At 28.2% G+C, this 6,547-nt stretch overlaps 1 protein-coding gene across 1 annotated transcript in view; it reads left to right on the top strand.

The window, feature by feature from the left end:
• LOC100160185 (inactive tyrosine-protein kinase 7) overlaps positions 1–6,547 on the top strand; it is a 306,264-nt gene that overhangs the window by 182,589 nt on the left and 117,128 nt on the right. The window lies entirely within an intron of this gene.

Genomic DNA, 6,547 nt, shown 5'->3' with positions numbered 1-6,547 from the left:
GTATGATATGTATAAAATTTATGAAATTTATAAAATTTTTGAAATGCATACAATTTTTGAAATAATTGTACAAAATTTCGAAGTAAAATGAAATGTTCAAATAATAATTTGTATCAGCTACACATTATTAAATTATTTATGTTAGAGCTGGTATATTACGAGTATTATGTATATAAGTTACACCTTTGATAAATATTCCTGTATATGTAAAAATATTTGAAATAATTATAGGTACCTATACCTAATGTAAATTGTATTAATTTAGCACAATTAATATAATATATTTTCGTTGAATAATTCAATTGGTTTCTTTTTTTTATTATAAGTAAATGCCAAAACGCTATGTAAAATTAATTTATAGCGTGTGAAAAAATTCTGAATAGTTATTTTGGTTTTTTTGTAACTGCTTTGAAAAAAATTTACATGAGTGACCTGAAATTTAATTTAAGCTTTTTGACCGAAGAACAAAAATTGTTATTTTTTGACTTAATAATATTAATATTTTTTAACTTCCATTAAATAAACTTAAACGAAATTTTGTATCAAATTTTCAAGTCTAAGGTGATTAAAGTTAAAATATCTTGCAAATATTTGTAAATTGTATGAATATCGTAAAAATTTGAAATTTAAACGCAATACAAAAAAATTAATTAAGTATTTTTAATATTTTATAATAACTGTAGGAACAACTTATAAGGTACTTAGTATTTCACTAAAAATTTTATTATGCTTAAAACAAATAAAAATAACATTATGATAACTTTACTGTTTTAACTATTTAATTTAAAACGAGAGACTCAATTTAAAACTGACTTTTTTATTATTATCTTTATTTATTACTGACTGGTTGTGTACAATATACATGACAAACAATTTCAAAAAACTTTAACATAATTCGTTAAATAACAATTACATAATAATTATATAATAAGTATAACAAAAAAAATAAAAAAAAAACTGTTAAAATATAAGTAATGTCATATATAAATAAAAAAAAAACCAATCAATAATCAATTAATGATGATTTAATGATTTAATTGAAATAACAATCGGTGTATTAAGATATTGTAAAATCACCGATATAACCGATTAATAAATTATATGTATAATCGATTAATTGTTATAACCGCGCAGGCCTATTCTATAGTTTGTCTACATAAAATTTAATAATGCGTTTCACTTAAATTTATATTTTAAAAATGTATAATGCTCTCACTGATATTGCGAAATGCATAAATAAATTTGAGCACATTTAAATTCATTATTTTTCCTTTCTCGGTTTAGAGTTTAAGCTGCAAGATAAATATAGGCATTTAAAAAATATATGATATAAAATGTTTAATAAATATTAAAAATTATTAATTTACGACAATAATCCGAAATGGGATATTTTTCATCCGTCCATAAACAATCTTACATTTTAAATGTAAAAGTTTATTTTAAAAAAATCCTCTTTTGTGATCATATTGGTTCCAAATATAAAAGAGATCAATATCGGGGCTAAAGTGTTTTCTGCAGAGACGTAACACTTGTATAATAAATTTCCAAGCCTCCCATCAAAAATGTATACTATCACGAGAAGACCAAAAACGTAATACCCAACCGTTTTAGTTCACACGGAAGTTCTTTTGGAGAAACATTTATTCCTTTTAGTCTAAAGTTTACCATTTGTGGTGAAAATGGTATGCCGTACAATTTTAAATTAAAGTCATAATATATATGAACGTGTATTATTTAACAGAACCTATTTATTAGATCGTAAGACTTGACACAATTTTAATATATTTTATTAATCTTAAACCAAAAAATAGAACAATCGATCATATAGTATTCGATTATATAATCTTTAATAACACCCCCCCCCCCCTTAAATAGGTATCGGGTAGTAGATTTTTGGAAAAGTAATATATTTAGGGGGGCAACTAAAATATAAAATTTAATTTTAAAATTGTATAGAATGGCGAATAATTTGAAAAAATGGCATCGATTCGGGCTCCTTAATAAAAAAAAATCAATTGTGTCATATTATATTTTTTCTCCCACACAGGAACGTACCGATATTGCCTATCCATTTCCCCGGTTAATTCATTTTTATTTTTGAAATAATTGAAAGTACATTCAGGTATAATAATATACATTTAACAATAAAATATAGTTATATATACGTTTGATATATATTTCATAAATTAATTTTATTATATAATATTATACTGCATCGATATAATTGTAATGTATTTTTAATTCCCATTACCTACGTCAAGTTGATTTTAAATAAAACAATAACAGAAAGTTTTTTATTTTAAATTTATTTAAATTATTATTCTATGTCAACAACGAAACACAAGTCGTAGTAATCCAAAAAATCGTATACTTTAATTATGCAATAAATTATTAACCTTTGTTGACATACATATAGCATATCGATTTATACGTTTCGGTGAATTGTATTTTATTTCAAACCATTAAGGTGTTGGGGTTAAGTTCATTTTAAAAACTTCAATACAATCCACGCATTGCCTTACCCAACTCACTTATTATGTGTTATCACTTATCAGTCATTTCTGTTTATAATTTCAAAAATATTTCTGCTAAATACAATGGTAGGTATTTGTCAATTACTCAAAAAAGGATATCGAATATTATACTAACGCTGATGGCAATGTATTTATAACCAAGTTTAGAGGTGACTGACGTTAGTATATGATAAATGAAAACGAAAAATACTCATATGAATTTCACGTATGACTTCTTTTTTTCCAAAGTATTCGGAGGTAAAATAATTGTTTTAATCCTTTCACGAGTAAAGTTTGTTTTTATATAGAACCTAACCATATTTACGAAATACGCGATACTGCAATGAGAATTAATACTTTTTTAAACAATATTATAATATTAAATTTGTGGTGTTTTGGTTTTCTAATAATATTCAGTATTATTATTGTTTTCCGTGAGCACTTTTTCGGGCATAAAGAACGCTCGAAAAGTTTCATGTTTTATCTTTGAAGATTGGAAATTGAGTGTGAGTGGTACTTTAAACGGGTCGAGTTTTTACCATTTTCTCTGAGCGCGATAAGAAGACCGATATACCGTATATTATACCGACAACTATATACAATTTTTTAAATATTCCGTCGCACTCGATTTTTAACAGGATCCGCTCAGGATCGTTTATTAAATGAGATAATCCATTTTATTACTTTCAAATTAAATATCGTGACATGGCCTTACCCGAGACGAGTGAACTAACAACCGTTCTCTTTATGCTGTCCAACTTTTTAAATACTTTTATTGGTGAAAAGTAGAAACATTTTCGGGCCGATAACTTGTATTTTTGACGACTGTCAATATTGTAATAATTATAATAAAAATAAATAGAAACTTAAACATACCACCTACAATATTATATTATGTAAATAACAATATTTACATCGTCCACACAACAAAACGCATATAATTGCATATGAATGTTTTGTACATTTAAGTCTCTATAAAATATTGTTTACAACACAATATCTAACTTAGTTGGATATTATAAACAATTAAAGACCCATACGAATCGTAAAGTATTGACTGCTCGTCCGTGGGTTTTTAACTATTGGGTTTTTATTTTTAACTAAAGTAGGTAGTTGTTTTCCACTTAAAGAATCAAACCACATTTACATTATGTGTGCATGTGAATTTGTGCGGCAGCATTAATTAAAGTTCGTATCACATGATGTGAAGTCGTGATAAATTTGCTTATTTTGTACTGGAAAATCAATTCGCATGCAAAGCTTTAATGTATTTCACTTTTAGATGTTCACCGACAAAGTGGATTTGATGAAATTTTTTTGTCGACTGGACACTTGGTCGAATTAATAAGAGACGTAATTCGTTCATTTTATTTTTTAGCCATTTGTAGACCGAAAATAGAACGTTTATATTCGTCTGTACTTGCGTATATTTTTTAATTTCCGGGCTTCAGCGTATTCATTATTTGAAACTAATTCGGAGAAGGTATACAGCGCCACAATCTCTCACGTTAAAATTAATTATAGATTTGTTTCCGAGTTTAAACCTTCTGAATAATGTATTCCGCGTTCTATGTCAGCCCGAACTTATTTCAAATAACTCTTATTGTACTTAACGAATTGCCAAGAATGACATGTTTTCTTCTTTGTCCGTTTTAAATTCTATTCTCTCTGAACAACGAAGGATTCAACAATGTTGTTTAGATAATATATATATGTGTGTATATAGGTACGTGGTTGTTCCATTGTTCTTTTTTTTTATACTTTCTGATGATTGCTATTCCAGCCCAGCTCTTAGCTTAAAACGTGTCTGATATATATATTTCTCAGCGTGTGTTCAGAAGACGGCTTTTAGGTGTTTTTATGTCCTTTTGACTCACGTATGTGGCCATAGATGAAATTTTAACTTCGCACCTACAACATTTACTTGATGTCCAAAGTGCGCTAAAAGTTATGTTCTCTGGTCGTTACTAAAACAATTGTACTGCGTTTCAGTTTTTATGACCATTCGCCTCGTTGTAGTCGGCCATCGCGAATACAAATTGAAACACATATAAAATATGTACCTAGGTAGTATAGGTACTTACAAATCATATAGGTTTTAGTTTAAAAATTTAATTTATCGTCTCACACATATTTATGTCGAGCCCACAGCACAGTTCTTCATCATCTCCACGTCCGTCCAAAACCTACCTACTCCCAAGCATGATTTTATATAATGAAGTCTTAAAATGTATCAAAAATGGTATAGGTTTGCAGTTTGCTCTTTTCGATATTGCATCAAGCTGATTTTTTTTTTGTTTTACAATGTATTTGTTCGGGAAAACAGTTATTTGGTTGACGCAGCAATTAAATAATATAGTTTGAATATTGTATTCATGCACGATAAGATTCACTGCCGATAAACAGCCGAACTCTGACAAATTATTTTTATGATTTTTTTTTTATTATTTTGTCGATTTAATCAAATGGCTAATTATTATAAATACGCGATCATTTTCGAGTTACCAAATTTAATTAATTTATATGGTTGTATAATAAAAAAAAAATTCATTCAAATGCATAAGTGTGCTTGGATATTCTAATATAGGTTCCTATAATGTGAGCATAATTAATTACAACAAATTAAAAATACATTAAGTATAGTAAATGTACCAACATCAAGACTAAAAAAAAAAAAAGTCTGTGCGGCTGTACCTATAGTATTAAATTATATAAATTTATTTTAGTTTGTATTTTCTATTCGAATATAATGTTACGTGCGTGTTAGTTATAATATAATATTGATTAAAATAAAGAAAAAAATTGCAAGGTACCTATAAATCCACGTCCATACCAATTTTTGACTTTTGTACGTATTGCAATTAAATAGACGGTACTTTAGTAAACGTACCTATACAGGTACTATTTTAGTGTAAATATATTGCAGTGTGCATATATGAATGTATATTAGCGCGATGTTCATATGACTTATTTCTCGCGCGAAAAAGCAATTTTTCATTTACGCGTACCGTTTTTTTTTTTTTTAATAAACCCCATTCACAAAGCCATTCGAACAAAGTGAGTCGGCAATTCGGGCAAACAATACGTGTTTGTATTTTGTAGGCGACGCAGCAGCCAGATATGACAGAACGCGACTTCCGGAAGGTTTTTTTTTTTATTTTTTTTACCTTCCCACACACACAAACATATTTATATATATAGATTATATAAAACTACGCCAGGAATACGTTATTTATGTAGGCTAACGGGTCGTGTACATCCGTCGCGACTTTCTTCGCCTAGGTCGCTAATAGCTCTAGTGTATATGTTATGCGTTGACTTTTTGCACAAAATATTAATAACGATAGTATTTTTGGACTATTATTTTTACAAGCACACTGCTTTCAGATGATTATTTCTATTATTTATAAACGTATTATATTTTTTTTCAATTAAATACCCTATACTGTGTTATAATGAGTTTTGTTTGTGTTTTCTTATAGTTTTGTCTGTTTTTTGACATTTCCGGTACGCGAGATCGAAAACAAAATTGAACTTTTTTCGTTACTGGGTTCTCCAAATATAATAATATTATTAACTAATTCAATGTTAACATACAGACAAGGTTGTTGTTTTGAAAATACAATTTTTAACGGTTATTAAAGTAAATAAAATTTCAATTAGTCATTTATAATTGTCGTTTTTAATTGAATACCCACGGTATTTTTATTCATGTCACGTTTTCGACAGTAACGATCTGTTGGAAGTCCCAGACGGGTAGACGGTGGGGGGTAACCTAAAGTCTTTGCTAATCACTCGCTACATGTCTCGAACCAGCATGTAATCAAGTAATAATCGGAATTCTCGGAAAACAATACGACAAATACAATTTTAGATTCATATAATGCGAGTATAGAAATAGAAAGCAGGAAATCGGAGAACTTCGCTCTTCTGCGCTTCGGTTTTAATCAAATTATCACCCAAAACAGAACTCGGCCATTATCGGTGGTTCCGTTCAGATGCATCCGCCATACGAGTGTGCAACAGAATGTATT

Source organism: Acyrthosiphon pisum, chromosome A1, assembly GCF_005508785.2.
Source record: "Acyrthosiphon pisum isolate AL4f chromosome A1, pea_aphid_22Mar2018_4r6ur, whole genome shotgun sequence".
NCBI classification, from domain to species: domain Eukaryota; kingdom Metazoa; phylum Arthropoda; class Insecta; order Hemiptera; family Aphididae; genus Acyrthosiphon; species Acyrthosiphon pisum.
This window is presented reverse-complemented; position numbering and strand designations above follow the sequence as displayed.